Here is a 26,036-nt window from a genome sequence, read left to right as displayed (position 1 = left end):
TTTAATTGTGGGAACTCGTCAGTAATATGCCTGAGACATTGGCAAAACAATTATAAGTAATATTAAACCTCTGCAAGTTCATCTGGGAACTGGCAAGCACGAGAGTAACCTCCAGTTCCAATTTATATTGAGTATCTTTGTCATTTTGAAAGTATCTCTTCATCCAGGGCTATGTTCTAATTACTAATTCTGAAATGATTTCAAATACTAAGGGATACAACTAAAGAGACCAATACAATAGAGAGCATTCTATTACGTTTTAGTTCAGGATGAAAATCTAAATTGCGATATCTCAGAAGTTTTGCAAATTCTAGTCCCTGATGCCCCCAAGACTTCTGCTTCCTATCCAGTTATATCACACACAAATCTTTGTTCTAAAGTAACTATATAATGGTCTTATATCAGTTCATGTCTTTATTTTATAATTCACATGCTAAAAGTCTTTGAATTCTTTTGTAAATTGTAATTAACTAAAACAGTGTAAATATTACAATATGCTAAAATGTTAATTTGAAACTATTTGCTTTAAAATATTAAAGAAAACATTTATTTTCAAGTGTTTCCATGGAAGTTTTTTTTAATGCTAAATGGTCAATATTTTGGAACTTGCAGGTCATTCAGGCCAGGGAAGCCGCTCGGTTAACTGAATGTCTTTACCTCTCCCTCCATTCTTCCCAGTCCCATCTCCAGTCTCATCCCCAGTTCTGCAGCAGCACACCCACTGTAGTAGCCCCTCCTCTCTGAAACCCTACCCAACAGTCCATGAAGACCTTCTCCTACAATATTTCTTCACCCAATATTTCTTCATACTGATATCCCAGTACGTATCATCTGCAGGCATTCCCTGGGATTAGCAGGCCCTGCAGGCTATGGAAACAGGTAGGCCAATTGCAGATCTTCGTCTCTCCCTTCTCTTTCAAATCCAACTCCTTTTGACACCTCCAGCTCTATAACAGACTTGTATCAGCCTCATCTCCACCACACTAGGATAGGTTTTGAGCTACAAAATGCTCAAGATAATTCCAGCTTGGCTAGCTTTGATGGTGTGCTTTCTTACAACATTCTGGCCAGATCTTCAAGTAAGAACTTCAGAAAAACCCTACCAACTACTCAGAGACTATATGCAATTGTACCAGATAGTAATCTTGAAACTTAAGTTTCATTTTAGTTTTTAAAAGATCCCACAGCCCGGAACTCGCGTAAAGAAGTACACACATTACTGTCAGAGCTCGCACCGTTGCGCTACAGACATGGCCCTGCCACCTTTCTTCGCCCAGGGCCGTCAGGGACCGCCGCCCCCGCAGCCACCGCCTTCCGCTCCGTTCGGCTGTCCGCCCCCGCCGCTGCCCTCCCCGGCTTTCCCGCCGCCTCTTCCCCAGCGGCCCGGCCCCTTCCCGGGGTCATCCGCCCCCTTCCTCCAGCCTCCGCTGACACTGCAACCCCGCGCCCGGGCCGAGACCTCCCGCGGCGGCGGCAGCGGTTCCTTCTTCCCGGTACCCCCTCCGCCGCTGCCGCCACCGCCTCCGCAGTGCCGGCCCTTCCCGGGGCCCGACGCCGGCGAGCGTCCGCGGCCACCGCCTCCAGGCCCCGGGCCGCCCTGGAACCCACGCTGGGCCGAGGCGCCGCCGCCGCCCGACGTGCTCGGGGACGCAGTCCTGCAGCGCCTGCGCGACCAGCAGTGGCTGGAGGCGGTGTTCGGGAACCCTCGGCGGCAGTGCGGCCCCAGGCCACCGCGCACACCCGTCGGGCCCAGCCTGGGCGAGGTGCGCGCGCGATTGCGCGCCGCTTTTCGCCTGGTGCGGCGGCTCCGCAGCCTGGGGCAGTCCCTGCGAGAGGCCGAGGCCGACGGAGCGGCCTGGGCCTCGCTACACGCTCAGGCTGTGCCACTGCGAGCGGAGCTAGTCTAGCGGCTGCAGCCTCTGGCCCAGGCCGCCTATGTGGGCGAGGCGCAGCGGAGGCTTGAGAGGGTCCGGCGCCGCCGGTTGCGGCTTCGGGAGAGGGCCCGGGAACGCGAGGCTGAGCGGGAGGCGGAGGCCGCGCAGGCTACGGAACGGGAGCAGGAGATTGACCGCTGGAGGGTGAAGTGCGTGCAGGAAGTGGAGGAAAAGAAGCGGGAACAGGAACTCAAAGTGGCTGCTGATGGTGTCTTATCTGAAGTAAGGAAAAAACAATCGGACACTAAAAGAATGGTGGACATTCTGCGTGCTTTAGAGAGGTTGAGGAAACTGAGGAAAGAAGCTGCAGCGAGGAAAGGGGTCTCTCCTCCTGCCTCAGCAGATGAGACTTTTGAGCATCATCTTCAGCGACTGAGAAAACTCATTAAAAAGCGCTCTGAACTGTATGAAGCTGAAGAGAGAGCCCTCCGAGTTATGCTAGAAGGAGAACAGGAGGAAGAGAGGAAAAGAGAATTAGAAAAGAAACAGAGAAAGAGAAACTTTTACTTCAGAAACGAGAAATCGAGTCCAAGTTATTTGGAGATCCGGATGAGTTCCCACTTGCTCACCTATTGCAGCCATTCCGCCAGTATTACCTCCAGGCTGAGCACTCCTTGCCTGCGCTCCTTCAGATAAGGCATGATTGGGATCAGTACCTGGTGCCGTCTGATCATCCCAAAGGCAACTCTATTCCCCAAGGATGGGTCCTTCCCCCGGTCCCCAGCAACGACATCTGGGCAACGGCCGTTAAGCTGCATTAAGACGCTCCAGGAGTGTGATCCAGCAGGCAAGCACTGCAGCTCTAGATATTAGTGATGCTGTCATCTCACGCTGTAGTCTTCTGCACAACTTAAACTCCATGCGCCATTGTCTTAGCTGGAAGTCCTGCTTCTTTCTGGTCTCTGCCCTGGCCAGAGGTGCCTTTTGAAACAGATTAATAAGGTTCTTCGGGAAAGGGCCTAGATGAACTGAGGTTGTTAGCATGGACAGGGGCCTTGGCTCACTCAATGTGCCTCTGTTTTGAGGGGCTTGGTGAAATGTGGCCTGCTCATTTTCTCTAGATTTGTTGTATATTGGTGGATAAGTACAGTCATCACACTTGGTTACTCCTTATCTTCCTGTACCAATTGTCCTCCAGCTCCCAGGAGTACAGGTCAAAGTTTGACCTAAGTTCCGTTAATCCCAGTTTTGGTGCAGTTGGGAGGCTGCCACTGAAGATAACAATGACTTTAGACTGGGCTGCCAGGAATGCTGACAGCTTAGAACTGTTGTCCTGTGGAGAGCTTAGAAAGCCAGACCAGACCAGTGCCAGACAAGGTTGGCTCCTGCTCTGACAGACATTGCCTGTGTCCTCATGAAAGCATTAGTCTGGAGTTCCAAGAGATCCAGCTATGTGGGGTCTTCAGGAATAGAAATGCGTGTCCCTATGGGACTTTAAATCTCAATCACATGGTAGGGGCTTGGGTAGCTCTGGGATTCCCCCCACCCCCCTTAGCTCAAGCTTCTAAAAATATCCATGTAGTAAAAGTTTGGAAAAGAGCAAGTATGAATGGTAAATTTTATTTTTTATATTCATTAATAAGGGCTACTGTTATTGGACATGATCAGTCATGACATGTTACAGTTTTTGTTTTGCTTTGTTCTGGGTTTTGTTATTTAATTTTCTAAAAGCTAAATAAATATCATTTTCACTTTTTCGTTTGAAAAAGAAAAAAATAAAAGATCCCACAGAAATAATATTGCACCCATGACAGCTGGAAGTATTTCTAAAAGCTATTACGACTGAGTACATATTATATTTGTCTTTCTGGGTCTGGGTTACCTCACTCAATATGATTTTTTCTAGATCCATCCATTTGTCTGATAATTTCAAGATGTCATTATTTTTTCTGTTGTGTGGTACTCCATTATGTAAACATACTACATTTTATTTATGCATTCTTCATTTGATGAGAATTTATAGTTTAAGGGTTTTTGCTATTACAAATAATGCTGATATGAACATAGTTGAGCATTACACCTGCTCTATACATACACACACAGAGACACACATGTGATGGAGGAAGGTGTGAACAGTTTTCAGCTGCTTAGATTGAATTGATATTCACGTCAGATTTAAGGAGAGAGAATGTGCTCATGATAAGCTTGTGAAGTTTACTGAGCAGAACTAAATTCTTCACCTTAAATCAGAAAGGATTCTCAAATTTTAAATGTATTTCATATCCAATTAGTCAAAATAACACTTTTTATTAATTAATTTATTTATTTAATTATTAAAGATTTCTGCCTCTTCCCCGCCACCACCTCCCATTCCCCCCCTCCCCCAATCAAGTCTTCCTCCCTCCTTAGCCCAAAGAGCAAGCAGGTTTCCCTGCCCTGTGGGGAGGTCCAAGGACCACCCACCTCCATCCAGGTCTATTAAGGTGAGCATCCAAACTACCTGGGCTCCCACAAAGCCATTACATGCAATAGGATCAAGAACCCATTGCCATTGTTCTTCAGTTCTCAGTAGTCCTCATTGTCCGAAAATAACAAACTTTTAACATGCTTAATCATTACCAAACATTAACTGAATCAACAGTTACATTATTTGAATATTTGAGTTGAAGAAAATATTATGTTATTTATATGTATATGTAGGTGCATAGAAAAATATGTACACATATTCATGTTTATTTCAGCATAATTATTATTGTCTTAACGGTGATTTTTTAATATACAAAACAAAATGGATAAATAATAATTTTATAAAATATGATATGACCAATCTAAGAGGCTTTAAAGGAAATGAAGATTGATGACAGCTGGAGCATAAATTATTTCAATCCTTTTGTAACCTGGTTGGCAATCTTTATTAAAAATGAATATGCTCTAACATTTAGATAAGAAATTACATTCCTCCAACAGATGCTCTATCATACTACAAAAGCATTTGTTCAACTATGTTCATAGCAGCATTATTTGTAATAGCCAGAACCTGGAAACAACCTAGATGCCCTTCAATAGAAGAATAGATGAAGAAAGTGTGGAATATATACATATTAGAGTACTACTCAGCGGTAAAAAACAATGACATCGTGAATTTTGCATGCAAATGGATGGAAATAGAAAACACTATTCTGAGTGAGGTAACCCAGACCCAAAAAGAGGAACATGGTATGTACTCACTCATAAGTGGATTCTAGCCATAAATAAAGGACATTGACTCTATAATATGAGATCCTAGAGGAGCTAAATAAGATGAACCCAAAGAAAAACATAATTATCCTCCTGATATTGGAAGGAGACAAGATTGCCAGGCAAAAATTGGAAACTTGGGGGTGGGGTGGGGTCGGGGTAATGGGAAATGGGGAGAAAAAAGTGAGAAGGGGAGAAGGGGGAGAGCTTGGGGGAATGGGACAGTTGGGATGAAGGCAGGGTGGATATGGGAGTAGGGAAGTATATATCTTAATTAAGGGAGCCATTTTAGGGTTGGCGAGAGACTTGATTCTAGAGATAGTCCCAGGTGTCCATGGAGATGTTCCCAGCTAGATCCTTGGGCGGCTGAGGAGAGGGAGCCTGAAACGACCCTGTCCTATAGCCATACTGATGAATATCTTGCATATCACCATAGAACCTTCGTCTGGCGATGGTTGGAGATAGAGACAGAAACCCACATTGGAGCAATGGACTGAGCTCCCAAGGTCCAAATGAGGAGCAGAAGGAGGGAGAACATGAGCAAGGAAGTCAGGACCACGAGGGGTGCACCCACCCACTGAGACGGTGGGGCTGATCTATTGGGAACTCACCAAGGCCAGCTGGATGATGGAGCATGTGATCAAACCAGACTCCCTGAGGTGGCTGACAAGGAGGACTGACTGAGAAGCCCAGGACAATGGCACTGGGTTTTGATCCTACTGCATGTAATGACTTTGTGGGAGCCTAGTCTGTTTGGATGCTCACCTTCCTAGTCCTGGATGGAGCGGGGAGGGCCTTGGACTTCCCACAGGGCAGGGAACCCTGACTGCTCTTTGGACTGGAGAGGGAGGGGGAGGGGAGTGGGGGGAGCGGGAGGGAAATGGGAGGATGGGAGAAGGTAGAAATTTTTAATGAAATAATAATAAAAAAGAAAAAATTACTTGTAAATATGGAAAAAAGAAATTACATTCCTAGATTTAGCAAAAAATAAAAATTATTCATTTGTTCATTGAAAGATATATACGAGAAAGTTCTTTCCACATCATGTGCCCCTAAATATAACCAAAAGTATAATTGCTGTTGTACATCTTCTTTTCATAGGTGGAATGATATGTGAAAAGCATAAATGTTAGACAACAGAAACCAGTCACAAATAATATTAATTACATGCTGCTTATTAACCTAATTTCAAAAGCAGGCAACTGTAAGGCACAGTTCATTAGTATCTCAGAGCATCCTTACTGGAAAGAGTCTCAAGGAGAACTGAGGGTCAGTCCAGCAGCTAGGGGGCATCTTCAAAATTGAATGTAACTTTAAATATAAAGTGTCTTCAGTGTGTATTACACAAAAGAAATAGATAATTTTTTAAAAAGTGAGATAAGACCAGTAGAAGAATCACATAAAATTTAATAGCTTTGTAATAATTTATGCTGCTATTGTATTTTCCCCCATGGCCAAAATTCTCATTTACTTAAATTCTGCTTAATTGCAACAGAGGGACTGACTCCCTAAGGTCAGAATTTCTAGCACATTTGGTTCTAATGTCACTAGTCTACAAGGGTTAAAAGGCAGATTATAGGCAAATGTGACTTACAAAATAAGCAGAGTCAGATTTGTGGTGAGGGTTAGATACACCGAAGGTTCAGAGCTGCAAGGAACTACAGAAGCGAAAGGGGAAGCCAGCCTAAGAAGTGAGGTACCCAGAAACCCGAGACACATCTTCCATTAGGATGAGCAGTCAGTATTCTAAAAACGGTAACTTTACTTTTATTTCTTATATTTTTCAAAGTATTGCTTTGTGAACTGTAATGATAGTAAAAACATTTGTTTCACAGTTAGAGGCTATAAGCAATGCAGGAGAGAGGCACAACAGGGATTGGGAATTAAAATTACTACAGTCAATAAAAAAATTAATTTACAATAAATTAAACCAAAGTCATCTTTTTTTTTTTTTTTTTTTTTTTTTTTTTTTTTTTTTTTTTTGATTTTCGAGACAGGGTTTCTCTGTAGCTTTTGGTTCCTGTCCTGGAACTAGCTCTTGTAGACCAGGCTGGACTTGAACTCACAGAGATCCGCCTGCCTCTGCCTCCCGAGTGCTGGGATTAAAGGCGTGCGCCACCACCACCCGGCTAGTCATCTTAAACTTGACCATCATGGGTGATATTGAGATTGGATTACTAGTTTCATCCATCAGGATAGCCAAGTGAATGGCAGGAGAAGCTGTGCCAGGTAGTTATGCTAAAGCATGAACTGACATTGTCCTCAAAACCAAAGGAGATTTCATAAGAAACCAACTTATAGGTTTGAGAAATGATTTAAATAATCAAGAATCTGGATTCCTCTTTACCACATAGTCATAATTCTATATGTATTAGCTATAATCTGCAAAGAATGGCCACTGAGGATTAGGGAGTCTACATTTTTTATTTGCACTGCTTACTCACAATGAACCTTGCAAATGCTCATTGAGTTTATTATCACTCTAGTTAGCTTGCAAAAAGAAAAACAATGAAAAGACAGGTTATTAGGAGCCTTCTACCCATGGCAATCTGATCATGCACCCTACACATAAACTCCTTTTCTTCTTAAAACTGAAAGGCTACATTTTTTTTATGAATGTAAGCATGAGAACATTTTTTGAATAATTGTTGTCAACTATTTGTTTAAAATAGCTATAAATATTATTTTCTAAGTAAACCTCTAAACATATCTACTCTGTCTTATAAACTTTCTCAGAATAATAAAGGCTATTTGGAAAATTTTCTCAGGAAACACCATTTCATTTAGAAATTTTAAAAATTTCTTTTAGCTGTGTTTTCCTTAAAATTAGTAATGAATCATATACTTTAAAAATGTAGAAGTCATGCTGTTCAAGATGAAATGCCACCATGAGTGAAATCCAATTTTGTGGTTTGTTACACTTTAAATACCATTTCCAGATGTTCTCTATTGTCCAAAGACCATCCATGAAGGCTAAAAGTCTTACACCTTTCTTTTCGTAAAATATTAATTCTCATGTTTATCTCAGTTAAATCCAAAAGGAATGCTTATTGGTACATGCAAAAGAACAATCTGTTTATTACTATGATCTGGTAACTCAAATTATACTTAGGATGTTTATCTCCTCAATTTATCAAATAGTTCTGCTTATATCCATTATGAAATTCATGAACCACAAGGAAACTGGTGACCAAAACATTCTTTGCCATTGTGGGATAGTAATCAACCTGAAATTTTTCATGTCATGAAATTTTTTTTGTTCCATATCTACTCTCTTACATCCAATCACTGAATTTCTATGATATCTTCCTTAGCCAGTAATTCCACTATGAGGGCTATAAAGTGACTGAGATGAAATGCATGGATGTTTTCTCTGTTCCAAACAACAGCTCCTGATGTCTTCATTGAGGGCTCTGACAGGAAATAATTGAAACCATAATGTCAAGTATGACAAATATCAGTAAGAGGAACTACAATGTTCTTTGGAGGGGAACTATATTTAGCCACATCTATTGTAATTGGTTAGTAGAAAACAAAGCACAATCACTAAATGAAACATGGAAAGCCGGGTGATGGTGGCGCACGCCTTTAATCCCAGCACTTGGGAGGCAGAGGCAGGCAGATCTCTGTGAGTTCGAGGCCAGCCTGGTCTACAAGAGCTAGTTCCAGGACAGGAACCAAAAAGCTACAGAGAAACCCTGTCTCGAAAATCCAAAAATAAATAAATAAATAATAAAAAAAATAAAAAAGAAATATGGAAAAAGTAATACAATTGTAAAATAAAATTGTTAATTCTATGAAAGGCAAAGAACACATTTTTTATTTTTGTGTTTTTTTCATGATTTCAACTAAATATATCTCAAAAAAGTGAGAAAATATTTCACCTTTTATATCTTGCCTGCTTCATATAATGAGTTATTCTGAGATAACTACTTTTGTTGGCTGGACAAACAGCATGTAAGATCTGGCAGAACCAGAGCTGAACAAAAGTTACTGGGATGCTGGAGAGGTACAGAAGGAATTGCATAGATAATTAGCAAAGAATAAGACATTTCAGTGAAACAAGAGAGATAAGAACAAGAAATCTATCATACAAAGGGGTGACTATAGGTAAAAAGATACCTTCTATTATTGAAAAATGCTAACAGAGCTGAGGAAAAGTGTTTTCAACAATAATTATTAGGATTTATTATCACATGAATAAGTCACTATATTTAGTCATATTTCTCAAATTTCTCAAATTATTTATAGACAGCATGTACAACTTTGTCAAAAATAAGATGGCGATAAAAACAAATTCATATAAAACTGTCAAAAATTCTATAGTAAGTGAAGGAATAGAATTATACATATCTTTATTTTGGGATTAAAACTATTCTTAAATTAAATTAAACATTATCTCTAAAGTGGTTACAAAACCTTTTTACCAAGAGTCGTGATAATGTTTGGTATCTCAACAACAATATTACATTTATGTAACCTTGTACTTCAACTGTGTAATTTGAGTAATTTGTTCTCATTTAAACCAAGTGTTTATTTTACACAAAGGAGCATGAAACATACAATGCAATCAATTTGCATATGTACATAGTCATATTTTTGGTGGCTGTCACAACACAAACAAGTACCAGATAATTTTTAAAAATATTCTTCACAACTTTTCCCATTCTGCTGCATAAAGCTGAATATATAAACAATCATTCTAGCTTCAGGAAGATTACATGAATATAATGCAAAATTTTAAGAAATCATGTGAGAATTTTCCTCATGTAGGAAGTATGACTAAATTGGAAAAAAATGAGATCATCTCTGGAAACTGACTTTTATAGTTTGTGTTATTTGACTGTTGGTGTATGTGTGTGTATGTTTCTTTTTCCTTTTTTTGTTTTTTGTTTGTTTGTTTTTGAGACAGGTTTCTTGGTAGCTTTGGAGCCTATTCTGGAATTCGCTCTTGTAGAACAGAATGGCCTTGAACTCATGGAGATCTGCCTGCCTTTGCCTTCCAAGGGAAGTGCTGGGATTAAAGGCATGTGCCACCACTGCCACGCTGTGTGTATATTTCTTTACATAAACAAAAAAGGACACATTTTATACCATCAGTCTCAGTGATGTTAACTCCTCATTATTCTGTGGCTAAACATCTTTGTATATTAATTTTACATGCACATTATCCTGCGTTTTAGAGGTTTTATCCTTGTTGTCTTAATTATATTAAGCAGAGAGAAGATTCTACAAAAAAAAAAAAAACAGAAAAGAAAAGAAAAAGAAGTATATTTGTCACCACCAACTGACTGCTTTTCATGGGTAGCAATTTCAAACTTCTATTATACAAAAGTATTAAGAACCTGCAGGAATGTGCCTTACTCTCTCTGAGGCATGAATGGGGTTGGGGGAAAGGTGGAGGGAATGGGAGGAGGGGAGGAAGGGGGTATTGGTACGTGAAATGAAAAAAAAAGGATAGTTTGTTCTCTTTTAAAAAATAAATAAAAGAACCTACAGGAAGGCAAGTTCAATTGAGAAAAATTATGTTCAAAAATATTTTGAGTAAATTACAAACTTAATGAAGCTTCAGTGAGGTTTTCACTTTCTTCTGTGTTAATAGATACACCTGATAACAAGTATCATATAATACATCTTTATTATATTTGCCTTTTATTTCTTTATTTTTGTTCGGTATTTGGGTAGCTTGCGGGAGCAATGGAGAGACACAGAGCCTCACTCTGCAATCCGTGCTGGCCTTTCTTTCACATAAATCCTCTTGCTTCAGCCTTTCAAGTGTTGGGGTTACCAGTGTGAGTCACCATGCCTGGTTCTAATTTGACTTTCTAAAACTCTTTACTTGTAAAAATGTGGGTATAAGAACGGATGACAGACTATACATGCACAGCTGTTAATACTATTTTTCTTATTGCGGAAATAAAATGAAGTTATTCATGGTTTTGTTTCAGCATCCCCTATCCAGTTTCTTTACTACATGAAACATTAAGGATAACCAGGACGGCAAAGCTCTATTATTGATATTTTTCAGTATGGAATTCCAGCAATGAGAAGGCTCAATAGCACCCCTCATCACACCAGCGGCTTTGTTCTGGTAGGCTTTTCTGAATGGCCCCGACTGGAGATGGCTCTCCTTGTCGTCGTCTCCATCTTCTATATATTGACCCTCTTTGGTAATTCAGCTATTATCATTTTGTCTCGCCTTGATCCTAAACTCCATACCCCCATGTATTTCTTCCTGGCCAACCTTTCCTGTTTAGATCTCTGCTATACTACTTCTACTGTCGCCCAGATGCTGATAAATGTACAGAGCCATAAGAGAAGCATCAGCTATGAGGGATGCATAGCACAACTGTTCATCTTCCTCGGCCTTCTCTCCATCATGGCTTGTGATCGCTATGTGGCCATCTGCCAGCCTCGGCGTCACACAGTTGTCATGCACTCTCAGCTGTTGGCAGCAGTAGCCTGGGTAACTGGTTTCAGCAACTCCTTGGTGCAGACAGTCCTGACTTCTTTGTTGCCTCGTTGTGGGAAATACCAGATAGAGAATTTCTTCTGTGAGGTACCTGCCATGCTTCAGTTATCATGCGTTGACACCTGGGTCAATGAGATAGAGATGTATGCTGCTGTGGTTGTCATAAAAGTTATCCCACTTGGGTTAATTCTTTTCTCTTATGTCAATATTGTCAGAGCAGTCATAAGGATACAGTCTTCTGAAGGTCGGAAGAAGGCTTTTCACACTTGTGGGTCCCATCTTTTGGTGGTCGTAATGTTCTATGGCTCTGCCATCAGTGGATATGCATACATGGCACCTAACAGCAGCTCAGCAAAACTGAAGGGCAAGCTTTTGGCACTCTTCTACGGACTCATGACCCCAATGCTTAACCCTCTTATCTATACCTTGAGGAACAAGGATGTCAAGGCAGCAGTGAAGAAGATACTTGGAAGAGAACAAGAGCAAGGATAGAATTCAGCTTAGGTGAAAACAGGTCCTATTGAAATCCAGTCCTTGGTTCCAGAGCAGACTTGCTAACAGCCATTATTCTTCTAATCAGAAAAACTATCCTGATTGTGACTACTTGTTATTGTTTATATGAAATAGTCAATTAGTTCAACAAAACAAAAAATGATTAAGTATATATTAAATTTTATTAGAAATGTTGTGTGGAAAATGAATAGGGGTAGCAACTTTTTAAAAGTGTAAAAACACATCTACATGAAATTTAGTCATTTTGTGCCATACACAAACAAAATGAAATATAATTTCCTACCTTCAATATTTTGCATGTTATAAAGATAAAGATAAAGTTTTATATCTAATCTTCCTTTAATCAGTATTTTGAGTTACCTTCCTGATAAATGAGTGGCTGTGGTAATGATCTGCACTGCTGTGGAAGACAGTAATGAGAAGAGGGCCCCATAAAATCCTTCTGACTGTGTTACTTTCCTCAGTCTTCCTCACAATGTATTTTTTATCTCATATTGCATTGTGTAATAGATTTGTTTCCATTGTGATTTCTCTGCATGTAAGGAACAGAGCATAATAGATTTTTTGGTTCCAGTTTTTGATAGTATACAGAAATTATCTATCATGCTAGGGAATTACCATTTCACTATTTGTTATTCAATAATATTGTGGTTTTTTTTATTAACTTAAGTCATTATCTTGTTTCCAATTTTTGAAGAAAGGATTTCATTTATTTTATGATGAACTTCTGAAAATTGTTATTATTTTTCATATAATATATTTTGACCATATTCTTTGCCTTCCCCCAACTCCTTTATCATCTCTAACTCCCTACCCACCCAACTTTATGGATTTTTTTCCTCTCAAAAAGAAAAAGAAAAGAGAAGCAACAAAAAACAAAAAGAATGAAAATCTAATAGAAAAAGTCAGTAAGACAAAAACAAAACAAAACAAAAAGTACACACACACACACACACACACCAACAGCATGGAGTTTGTCTTGTGTTAAGTAACTTCTCCTAAGCATGAAGCCTGCCATACTCCTCTTCTCAGTGCTGAATTTTTTTCTAGTTTGAACCTTTGAAGGTCTTGTGCATGTTGTCATAGTCTTTCTGTCTGTCAGTCTTTCCTATTTGTAGTCCCTTGATTTTCTTCAGTTGTTTTATTGTTCTAGGTAAGAATTTAAGTCCTATATTGGATAGGTATGGAAATAGTAGACAATCTTGTCTTGTTTCATAGGAAATGTTTTGAGTTTCTCTCCATTTAGGTTGATGTTGGCTATGGGTTTACTATAAATTGTCTTTATTGTATTGAAGCATATCCCTTGTATCCCTAAGCTCTCTAGGACTTTTACCAAGAAAGGATGTTGGATTTTGTCAAAGGCCTTTTCAGCATCCAATGAGATGATTACATGGTTTTTGTCTTTTAGTCTGTTTATGTGGTGGATTATGTCTATTGATTTCTGCATGCTGAATCATGTTTGCATCACTGGGATGAAGCCAACTTGATTATATTGGATAAGCCTTTAATATGTTTTTTAATGTTATTTATTTTTCTCAGATCTCTCATGGTGTTGATGACTATGCTGATTGATTATAGCTTTGTCAGTTTAAGAGCAGCAAGCATACCAGCTCCTCCTACAAGGCTGCAGATGTCTTCTCAGTTCTCTTCATTAGTAAAAATCAGGCCGCTGGCCTCAATGGAGAGCTACTTCTAGGTCTCTAGCTGACAAAGGCACAGTTTACCTTGCTACCAGACTCTAAAAAGAGAATAATCTCACAAAACAGGATGCAAAGTAACTTTTTGCTATTCCTTTGTGAGATATTTTGTTCATAGATTTGTTGGCTATTTATAGCTGTGGCAATGAGAACATTTTCTGTAGATTTAAATGCAGTATTTGCTACATAAGAGTTTTCTTGCTTTTTACCCCACTTATGCCCTCTTTTTTATTACTCTTTAAGCTATTCCCAAATAACTCTTTTTGTGGATCATTTGTAGTGTCTATGAACTGACATTACTACTTATGTGAACATACTCTTGCAGAGAATAGTACAATTGATGGCAAACGAGTGATCCACTATCACCATCCACCCATCTACACCCATCAACAGGATCTAGCATCCACCTGCAAACTATAGTGGCACAAACAGCAGCGCAAATGTTATGAGAGTATCCAACCACTTTTTAAAATTGGATTATGGAATCACACCTAAAGGAACATAGAAATAAAATGACTCCCAATGGCAAATATAAAGAAAGAAAGGAAGAAAATTCCACCCACCAAGTACCTGTCTTCTACAGAAATTTTTATGTTGTCTGTCAACAGGCAATTTTGTGAGATTGTCTCTATGTAAATTTGACTATTAGAACAAAGAATGAATGATATGACCCTAAGGCCTTCTGGTTTGTGTGTGGTGGGTGGGGGATGGAGCAAGGTTACTCTCTTGTCTGTGCAGAAGTCACACTGCTGAAGTGTTTTGGGAAGGAATTCCATTTTGAAGGGAAAAGTCATGGCTTCACAAGGTTTTTACAGATATGACAGTGATTTTTCTAAAATCGGGTTGCTCCATGTGGACATGGACGTATACACTTCCAGAGGATCTGCCTGTTGGTCTGTCATCTGTACATTCACTGTATATTGTGGACTCCGACAGACAATTCCAGCTCTAGGGAATCCAATAGTTCTCTTAATTCCTTGGTATCTGTATGCTTTGTGCACAAAGACACATGCATTAATAAAGTATGATAAATATTTTAAATTGTTTTATCAAAAACTAGAGAAAGTCATAAGCAAAGCCACTGAAAATGTCAAGTATTTGTGACTGAGCCCTCCATTTTGGTCTGCTGATCTATCATGCTTTCTGAATGCTGAATACTTCACACTGGCTCGATTCCTACATCTTTATAGTAATTTTAAATCAGAAATCAAGGTGTTGTAATTTTATTTGAAAACTGTTTATCTATTGAGATCTTGGTCCATTACCTTCCCTTTGATTTTACTTAATAATGTTGGCTGTGTAGCAATGTCTGGCTTCTTGGAATCAGACAGAAGCAGTGAACAGTGGGTAAACTCTATTGTAAATGTAATAAAAATACCCACAAGTTAACAATCTAACTTTAAACAGGACAGTTCCACAAAAAAATTACTTCAATCAATTTCAGTAATCAAGCTTAATTTTTAATGTTGTTAATGGGTTGTTTAATTTGATATTTGAGAGTTAATAAGACAAATTAAAGATAATTGGGGTGACTTTTAAGTTTAGATTTAATGGCTTTAAGAAATACATTTTCTTCTTATCTTGTCCAATTTGAAATTTTATAAGTTCTTTTACCTCTGCTTAGACTAGTTAAAGAAAACCAAAAGAACATGCATTTTACATTATTTAAACATTTAAAGAATTTTACAAACTAACTAGAGAAGGCTGAATCTGAGAACCGAGGAATTCATAATCATTTTTTAGTTCTACAAATTTCTTGTCTTGTTTTGCCTGGAAGGGACTGGATTTCTAAGATCATGTTATTTAATAAAATCACCTAATATTCTGAATACAGTAATCACAGTTCAGAAATTATCATCTAATGTACATAACTTGATATGTAAAATTAATTTTTTTGTGAAAATCTCATTTAGCAAAAACACAGGATGAAAAAACCTCCACTAGGAGACCCACTGGAGCAGACCATTGAGGGAAAACAAAAACACGGGTGTATGGCTTAGACTAGGGCATTACCAGGAGACCTTGGTCCAAGGATATAGAAACTATGTCTCACAGGGTTTGCATGAACACACTACTAAAGAATGCCTCAAAGACTTTTAGCTAGCATTAAACACACTTTAGACAAAAGAGATCAATCAATAGAAATCTTTAATAATATAGAGCCAGAATTCTTAATTTAAAAAGTGACTATAAAAAGAGAAAATTGATTGCAGGAGTCTTGACAACAGCAACTGTTTTCAGTTTATTAGATAATGTGATTATCAGCATAGGACATCTCTGGGTACAATAATTAGGGGAGCGGTTTTATTGCTGGTAGCTCTCCAGAGAGGCCTGTGAGTTTGGTTATGGATAATCTGTGTCAGGGTGATCCTGGGTATTGCCTCTGGATAAGCACCTCCATATCACTGAAAACAGATCCATATCTCTACTTCGCAAGAATTTTCTCTCTGGGGCTGTTATCTTTTCTCACTAGCCTTTTCAAAGCTCCCTTCACATCTTTGTTTCTTAAAGTGTAAATGAGGGGGTTTAGAGTAGGAATAACCACAGTGTACAAAAGGGTGATGAATTTCCCCTGACTATGTGCATACGAACTATTAGGCTGGATATAGACAGCAGTGATTGTGCCATAAAATAGCACTACTACCAGCAGGTGCGATCCACAGGTTCCAAGAGCTTTACCCCAGGTTAGAGCTGACTTTAACCTCATCAGTACTTGGGCAATGTACCCATATGATACCAAGATGAGTGCCAGGGGAAGGAGGAGTAGCACCAAGGAAGCCATGAATAGCTGCACTTCGTTGCTACACAGGCCAGCTTGATCATGGCAGGAACTTCACAGATGAAGTGATAAATCCTGTGGTTCCCACAGCGAGGCAGGTGGAGGGTGATGGTGCCCTGAATCAGCGTGTTGCCCACTCCACTCAGCCATGCTATTCCTGCAAGAGCCTGGCAGAGCCGTGGGTGCATAACTGTGGCATAATGGAGTGGCCGGCAAACAGCAGCATAGCGATCAAATGCCATAACTGCGAGGAGGACACACTCAGTGGACCCCGGAGCCAGAGACACATAGAGTTGAATAGCACAACCTGTGGGAGTAATTGTCTTGGCTGGACCATGGAGGTTCCACAGCAGCTGAGGAACAATGCTGGTGGAAAAGCAGATATCAACAAAAGAGAGGTTGGTAAGAAAGTAGTACATGGGTGTTTGGAGCACGGAATCCAAACAGGAGACAAGGATGATGGCTGTGTTGCCTACCAGTGTCAGGAGGTAAGAGATTAGCACCACCACAAAGAGGATCTTTCCAAGTTGTGGCTGATCAGAGAAGCCCACCAGGATGAAATTACCACCTGAGCTCTCGTTAACTGTCATCACTCTACCTATACAAAGGAGGGCGGCAAACACAGAAGCGCAGGTTCGATAAAACGGAAATGGAAAGGGATCAGAAATCCGCTAGAAGAACATGGATCCTAAAGACGGAAGATAGGATATGTTCTATATAGGAGACAGGTAGGAAAATGAGGGAGAGAAAGAGAGAGAGAGAGAGAGAGATTGAGATTCATGTTTCAATGGAAAGTCAAAGAATAAAGAGTTTACTGAGAATGAGAACTGTTAAAGGCACAGAGCTACACAAAGAACTACAAACAAGTAAGGGATAAGAGTAGGAAAAAGAGTCTTACCCAGGGAAAAGTGCACCAATTCATTAACCAATCCCAAGTGGTCAGTCCTGAAAACACATACAAGTAACATCTTACAGTTTGAGCGGGACATATGCATATATAGATATTCCTAAATGCATGTGTGCATGTAAAAATTATTGGAAAAGGCCATAAGTTTGAAAGAGAGCAAGGAGAGGGTTTGGAGGAAGAAAAACGAAGGGAGAAATGACATAATTATCAATCTCAAAAATAAAAGGAAAATGCTTTAAAAAGTTCAGAGCTAAAAAAACAGACCTTGTGAAAATTACTCAACAATCGATTGCTCAGTTTTTCCAAATTGTCTCATTTATTCTTTTAAGAAATTCACCCTCTTTTCTTCAAAAGCACTTATAAAATTACCCATGAAAGGTAGAAAGAGAGTTGTCAAATATATAAACAGGTTTTTGGTAGGTATCCCACTGTGACAGTAGGAAAAGTAACAAAGAAGCATTTGGAAAGAAAAAGTAAAAGGAAATGATACTGCACATCTCTTCCTGAAATGGGTATTTGTAAAATGCTGAGAAAAAAATTATACAACCATAGTGATTTAATGGTTTGTTAGACATAATGCATGGGTTAGTTGTCTGCCAGTATTTTTCTTATAATATGAAAGCAGGCAGTCTTGAGTAGTTTAGCAGTCAATATAGAATGCTCTTGTTAGTTTTGAATACTTTTAGAGCCTTGAAAAATAATTTTACACTTGTGAGTTTTATTTTTATGTTACGGTAAGTAAGACTTAATTAGCCACCTTTGAACTTGTGTTTTATAACCTATTTTCCTTGTTATTGTAACTTCATAGTATAAAACAATAGAGAATATAAGCTCAATTGATTTATTGCTTTATTTAGATTTCCAAAACATTTCTTTGTGTACATACATTGTACACAGTACTGTGCTACATAATGTCATTTTCATACACGTGTATATTGTATATTAAGAGAAACCACTTATTTTCCCATTTCATTTAGTTTTATCAAAGACTTTATATGAATATATTAGATAGGAAGCCTTATAGGGGAGCACTTATCTTTTGACTGTAATGCTTCATTATCATATTTCATAAAAATAATGTAAAATAGGATATTACTTAAAGTAAAATTAGTATTTATAAAAATGCCAGTTTCCCATACTATCATTTAATCAAGTTCTGCACAATTTCACCCTCCTTTCTCTTTTCAGAATGATACCTAATATAACAATGTTACTTCTCACTTAATCAAGTTTTAATTCCTTTATTCATTCAGTGTCTCCTAAGATTACTTTAGTCATGCTTATCAACTTCTACCTACCTATAAGGGTCAATTTCCTGGGCATCCTTTTTGAAATCCTGAGGGGCTTTGTTTATAACCATGCAAATTTACACATGTGTCTATTTCAAAGAGCAGGGGGAAGGAAATGCTAAATGTGCAGAAATGCTTCTTTTAAATATCTAAAACAAACAAATATATTTAAACAATAGAATAGATGTTAACACACTTTTAGTAAGTTGCTGTCTTAACCATCTTATAAAATTGCTACTCTCCCATTTTTCCTCTCTTAACTAAGAAATGTTGTTTAAAAATTAATCAGATAAAGGGTGTGATAAAATAGTATGTTTCTTAAATTATCTAATTCAAATTTAACATCGATGTTTATATTCATTTATCTGAAAAATATTCATTTATTTAATGAAAAAGCTAAGTATTTTTCCCTAACTGTATGCACTTCACATTGATCATTCAAGGTACTTGACTGTCCTTAGGAATTGTGTGAAACAATAATTTTGAAACCATATTTTAACATTATAATGCTATAAAATAAGTTTTTCCAGAAATGTTAGTGTTTTTGTAAAGGTAGCTGCTATATATTGTATTTTCAAGCTTCTTTACTGATATAGCCATGATTTCTTAATGGATTGATGTAACTCAGTCTTGTTGAGGAAATAAAAGACATGAACATCTTAATTTACTTCTGTTTTAAATGTAAGTATTTAATATAAAAGCAATGCTTTTAGTTCTCTATAATTTTTCAGAAAATACAGTGATTCATAATCAAGGAAACACGAATAGTTGCCATGTATACACAAAAAACAGAGAGGCATAAACTGTCTCCTCAGCAGCACATGTATGTCCAACACTATTGCCATGTTATGAAGGAGTTCATATTTTAAAGAATCTAAGTCATAAGGAAATTCTGTCAAATGGAGAAATTATCTTTCTTTGTTATGCTATCTTTGCTTTTTCTATTTCTGAACATATATTCTACAAACTTAAGGTAACTGTAAAATATAAATTATTTAAGTCTAAGTTTATAGTGAAATTTAATTTACTATGTTATTAAAAATTTTTTAAACTGCTCAGAATTCCAAAATACATATAAATAATTAGCCGAGCCACTTAAAGAAGACTGACTTGGCAGTTGATGAAAACATTACTTTCTTAGCTACAGTTTGTATAATGGTGAGACGAGGAGATGAAGAACAGGTGGTTATTATTTCCTCACCTCTGAAAGTTTTGTCCCCTCATCCTTCCAATTACATTCATAGGCTGAAAAGATGTTGCTTTTCATAAACACAAGACTCTGAAAATGAATCTTTGAATCCAAGCCCAAATATCAGATGTGAGTGCTTTGGCCAGAGCTAGGGGATGTTGAAGTGTATCACTGCAGCAGGAAATGATGCCAGCCCAAACTGGGATCTGGGGATCCCTATATTCCTAAAAGGGCAATTATCATCTGACACAAGAGTGACCAAGAACAAAATCTTCTGGGATACTGTATTGTAGTCACTGCTTCTTCACAGGTAATTCTTTAATATGAGATGTTTCCAGGCTGTCAGGTCACATGCTGGACTTAGATTATGAAGAAAGTGAGAATAGATTTCTTACTCTGAGCAAGTCTCAAGATTAGATAACTAATTCTCATGGAATCATCTCCCTTATTGACATGATTAGTAGTCTCTGTATAATCAGAACATAAAGCTTCGAATAAAGGTGAATATATGACATGGCAACCATTGTCCTAGGAATGAATTTTAATATGTGGATTCTGTTGAGGAGAAACAAGAGTAGTTATTTTGACAGTTTTATCCATATTCTTTAATTTTATAAAAAGGTTCTGTGGTCTCACATATAAACTTCTTAAAAATTCACAAAGTTCATTGGAACTTCATTCAAAAACATAAAGCAAAGCACATGCACTATAGTTGCTTGAGCCTACTTTGTTCCAAATCATTTGCCTGCAACCATTTCATTGAGTGATCTTGAGTAATACATCTTAAGAACTTATATAAAACAGATAGTAAGACAAGTGTAGAGAGACGTCATCACAGAAACCTGCATTTAAAAATGGAGAGGGCACCGTCTTATTGACATCAGTCATAAATCAATGCTAATAAGCAAAGGTCTCATGAAGAACATAGACACCAACACATATAATCCTTCTTTGTGATAACTTTTAGAAGATCCTAAAAATAATACTTAATTCATTTGATGTCATACCTGAAAACAGGCATATACATTGGGGAAGAGATATATAGGTTATGACCATTCCATACACAAAAGTATCTGTCATGTTGAGATAGATTTAAGGAATATACCTCTCTCTATGCCTATAGAGCAGAAATAAGACATCATCAGATCACTCTTTGATAGAGTCTAAGTTGGCAGTAATATTTTAATGCAAACTTTCTTTTAAATAAGCTATTAAGCATTGGGAAATTTTGACTCATTAATTAATTGATACTAGATAAGCTCCTGGTGCCCTGGGTTTCTTGAGTGAAAAACTATGGTGGCTAGTTTTATGTCAACTTGATACAAGCTACAGTTATGAAGAAGGAACCTCAACTGAGAAAAATATACCCACCATGTTAGCCTGCAAAAAGCAAAACACAAAACAAAACAAAACAAAAAACCCTGTTGCTCATTTTCTTGTTTAGTAATTAAGGTAGGAGGATCTAGGGCATTGTGGGTGGTGTCACCCCTTGATTGGTGGTGCTCTATCTAAGGAAACAGGCTGAGCAAATAATAATCAAACAAGCTAGTAAGAAACACTCCTCTATGACCCCTGTATCAATTTTGGCTTCCAGGTTTCTGCTCAGAATTCCTTCCCGGACTTCCCTGGATGATGAGTTGACTAAAAATTTTAAGTTTAAATACTTCCCCCTTGGCTGAGGAGTTCCATCTGGATGGGTGAGTGTGTGCTATCCAGGGGCAGACTGTCCTGGAAGAGAGCACAAACCCCCTCCCCCAGCTCGTGCTGCAGGGCCCCTTTTCTTACACATGATCCAGCCCACCAGCTCCCCCGCCCAAGCTTGCCCTGCTGACTGCTAAGTCCTCTGCTCAAGAACAATTTTCCAGCTCCTATACTAAGGCTACCCACGCAGAGCGGTGAGTGCCTGCCTACCAGGCAGGCCTCAAGTTCCCTCGCAAGGGAGCAAGGGCACCTTCAACTCGGGCTGCAGGGTGTTCTGTGCCCTTCTGGACCCCGCCCTGCCTGCCACATTCTTCCTTTTGTCCCAGGCTCATTGGGCTACCAGGTGTCCCTGTTTAGGTGCTGAGCAGTTCCATCTGGACGGGTGAGTGTGTGCTATCCAGGGGCGGACTGTTCCAGAAGAGAGCACAAACCCCAATCCCCCAGCTCCTGCTGCAGGGCTTTCTTTCCTACACATGACCACCCCCCCAAGCCTGCCTTGTCTGCAAGGTCCTTTGCTGAGGAACAGCTTCCTGCTCCTACACTAAGGCTACCCACTCAGTCTTTGTTGAATTCAATGAAAACGAAGACTCAACATACTCAAACCTATGGGACACTATGAAAGCAATCCTAAGAGGAAAGTTCATAGCCCTAAGTGCCCACTTAAAGAAAACGGAAAAAGCACACATTGGAGACTTAATAGCCCACCTGAAAGCTCTAGAAAAAAAGAAGCAGACTCATCTAGGAGGAATAGAAGACTGGAAATAATTAAACTGAGGGCTGAAATCAACTAAATAGAAACACAGAAAACAATCCAAAGAATCAATGAAACAAAAAGCTGGTTCTTGGAGAAAATCAACAAGATTGATAAACCTCTATCTAAACTAATCAAAGGGTGGAGAGAGAATACGCAAATTAACAAGATCAGAAACGAAAAGGGAGACATAACTACAGATAGAGAGGAAATTAAGAAAAAAATTAGATCTTACTACAAAAGCCTGTATGCCACAAAATTGGAAAATGTAAAAGAAATGGACACTTTTTTAGATAAGTACCACATACCAAAGTTAAACCAGGACGAGGTGAACAATTTAAATAGACCTGTTAGTTGCGAAGAATTAGAAGTTATTATAAAAAACCTCCCTACCAAAAAAAGCCCAGGTCCAGACGGCTTCAATGCAGAATCCTATCACAACTTCCAAGAAGACCTAATACCTATACTCCTTAATGTATTTCACAATGTTGAAACAGAGAAATCATTGCCAAATTCTTTTTATGAAGCTGCAGTTACTCTGATACCAAAACCACACAAAGACCCAACCAAGAAAGAGAACTACAGGCCAATCTCACTTATGAACATCGATGTGAAAATCCTCAATAAAATACTGGCAAACCAAATCCAAGAACACATTAGAAAAATTATCCTTTATGATCAAGTAGGCTTCATCCCAGGAATGCAGAGCTGGTTCAACATACGTAAATCTATCAATATAATCCATCATATAAATAAACTGAAAGAAAAAAAACATATGATCATTTCATTAGATGCTGAAAAAGCATTTGACAAAATTCAACATCCCTTTATGATAAAGGTCTTAGAGAGATTAGGGATACAAGGGTCATATCTAATCATAAAAAAAGCTATTTATAGCAAACCGACAGCAAACATCAAATTAAATGGAGTGAAACTCAAAGCCATCCCACTAAAATCAGGAACACGACACGACTGTCCACTCTCTCCATACCTCTTCAATATAGTGCTTGAAGTTCTAGCGATAGTAATGAGACAATATAAGGGGATCAAAGGAATTCAAATTGGAAAGGAAGAAGTTAAACTTTCATTATTTGCATATGATGATAGTGTACATAAGCGACCCAAAAACTCCAGAAAAGAACTCCTACAGCTGATAAACACCTTTAGTAGCATGGCAGAATACAAGATCAATTCCAAAAAATCAGTTGCCCTCCTATACACAAAGGATAAGGAAGCAGAGAGGGAAATTAGAGAATCATTACCTTTCACAATAGCCACAAATAGCATAAAATATCTTGGGGTTACTCTGACCAAGGATGTGAAAGATCTATTTGACAAGAACCTTAAGACATTGAAGAAAGAAACTGAAGAGGATACCAGAAAATGAAAGGATCTCCCTTGCTCTTGGATTGGAATGATCAACATAGTAAAAATGGCAATTCTCCCAAGGGCAATTTATAGATACAATGCAATCCCCATTAAAATCCCATCAAAATTCTTCACAGATCTTGAGAGGACATTAATCAACTTTATATGGAAAAACAAAAAACTCAGGATATCCAAAACAATCTTATACAATAAAGGAACTTCGGGAGGCATTACCATCCCTGACTTCAAACTCTATTACAGAGATTCAGTATTGATAACAGCTTGGTATTGGCATAAAAGCAGAGAAGTCGATCAATGGAATCGAGTAGAAGACCCGATTTTAACCCACAAACCTATGAACACCTGATTTTTGATAAAGGTGCTAAAAGTATTCAATGGAAGAAAGAAGGCATCTCCAACAAATGGTGCTGGCAGAACTGATTGTCAACCTGTAGAAGAATGAAAATAGATCCATATCTATCGCCATGCACAAAACACAAGTCCAAATGGATTAAAGACCTCAATATCAGTCTGAACACACTGAACCTGATAGAAGAAAAAGTGGGAAGTACTCTACAACATATGGGTACAGGAGATCACTTCCTACGTACATCCCCATCAGCACAGACATTAAGGACAACATTGAATAAGTGGGACCTCCTGAAACTGAGTAGCTTCTGTAAAGCAAAGGACACTGTCACTAAGACAAAAAGGCAACCCACCGACTGGGAGAAGATCTTCACCAACTCTGCAACAAACAAATTTCTGATCTTCCAAATATATAAAGAACTCAAGAAACTAGACTTTAAAATGCTAATTAACCCAATTAAAAATGGGACACTGAACTGAACAGAGAATTCTCAACAGAAGAAATTCAAATGGCCAAAAGACACTTAAGGTCATGCTCAACCTCCTTAGTGATAAGGGAATTTCAAATTAAAACAACTTTGAGATACCATCTTACACCTGTCAGAATGGCTAAAATCTAAAACACCAATGATAGCGTTTGCTGGAGAGGTTGTGGAGTAAGGAGCACACTCATCCATTGCTGGTGGGAATGCAAACTTGTGCAACCACTTTGGAATTCAGTGTGGTGATTTCTCAGGAAATTTGGGATCAACCTACCCAAAGATCTAGTAATACCACTCTTGGGAATATACCCAAGAGATACCCTATTATATGACAAAAGTATTTTTTCAACAATGTTCATAGCAGCATTGTTTGTAATAGTCAGAACCTGGAAACAACCTAGATGCCCTTCAATGGAGGAATGGATGAAGAAAGTGTGGAATATATACATATTAGAGTACTACTCAGCGGTAAAAAACAATGACTTCTCGAATTTTGCATGCAAAAAGATGGAAATAGAAAACACTATCCTGAGTGAGGTAATCCAGACCCAAAAAGAAGAACATGGGATGTACTCACTCATAATTGTTTTCTAGCCATAAATAAAGGACAGTGAACATATAATTTGTTATCCTAGAGAAGCTAAATAAGGAAGTGAACCCAAAGAAAATCGTATAGTCATCTGCCTGGATAGGGGAAGTAAACAAGATTGCCGGGCAAAAACTGGGAACTTGAGGGTGAGGTGGCATGGGGCTAAGGGGAAATGGGGTAGAAACGTGAGAAGGGGAGGATGGGAGTAGCTTGGGGGATTGGGATGGTTGGAATATAGGAAGGGTGGATACAGGAGCAGCGAAATATATATCCTAACTAAGGGAGCCATCTTAGGATTGGCAAGAGACTTGACTCTAGAGGGGCTCGCAGGTGTCCAGGGAGATGTCCCCAGCTGGTACCTTGGGTAACTGAGGAGAGGGAACGTGAAATGACCTTATCCTATACTGATGAATATCTTGCATATCACCTTAGAACCTTCATCTGGCGATAGATCGAGATAGAGACAGAGACTCAATTTGGAGCAACGGTCTGAGCTCTTAAGGTCCAAATGAGGAGCAGAGGGAGGGAGAACATGAGCAAGGAAGTCGGGACCACGAGGGGTCACCCACCCACTGTCACAGTGGAACTGCTCTATTGGGAGCCCACCAAGGCCAGCTAGACTGGGACTGAATAAGTATGGATTGAAACTGGACTCTGTGAACATGGCAGACAATGAAGGCTGATGATAAGCCAAGGACAATGGCACTAGGTTTTGATCCGAATACATGAACTGGCTTTGTGGGAGCTTAGCCTGTTTGGAAGCTCACCGTCCTGGACCTAGATAGAAGAGGGAGGACCTTGGTCTTCCCTCAGGGCACG

General features: G+C 38.8%; 4 pseudogenes; 2 read left to right on the top strand and 2 right to left on the bottom strand.

Annotated features, from left to right (window-relative positions):
* The window catches only part of LOC130862662 (non-receptor tyrosine-protein kinase TNK1-like), a 618,047-nt pseudogene that overhangs the window by 455,269 nt on the left and 136,742 nt on the right, over positions 1 to 26,036 (top strand).
* The window catches only part of LOC130863092 (ankyrin repeat and LEM domain-containing protein 1-like), a 111,465-nt pseudogene that overhangs the window by 72,409 nt on the left and 13,020 nt on the right, over positions 1 to 26,036 (bottom strand).
* Positions 1,228 to 3,469, top strand: LOC130862664 (programmed cell death protein 7-like; annotated as a pseudogene).
* LOC130862671 (olfactory receptor 2G3-like) lies at positions 16,219 to 17,162 on the bottom strand (annotated as a pseudogene).

Source organism: Chionomys nivalis, chromosome 20 (assembly GCF_950005125.1).
Source record: "Chionomys nivalis chromosome 20, mChiNiv1.1, whole genome shotgun sequence".
In the NCBI taxonomy this organism is placed as follows: Eukaryota; Metazoa; Chordata; class Mammalia; order Rodentia; family Cricetidae; genus Chionomys; species Chionomys nivalis.
Note: the sequence above shows the minus strand (reverse complement) of the source record. Positions and strands in the feature narration are given on the sequence as shown.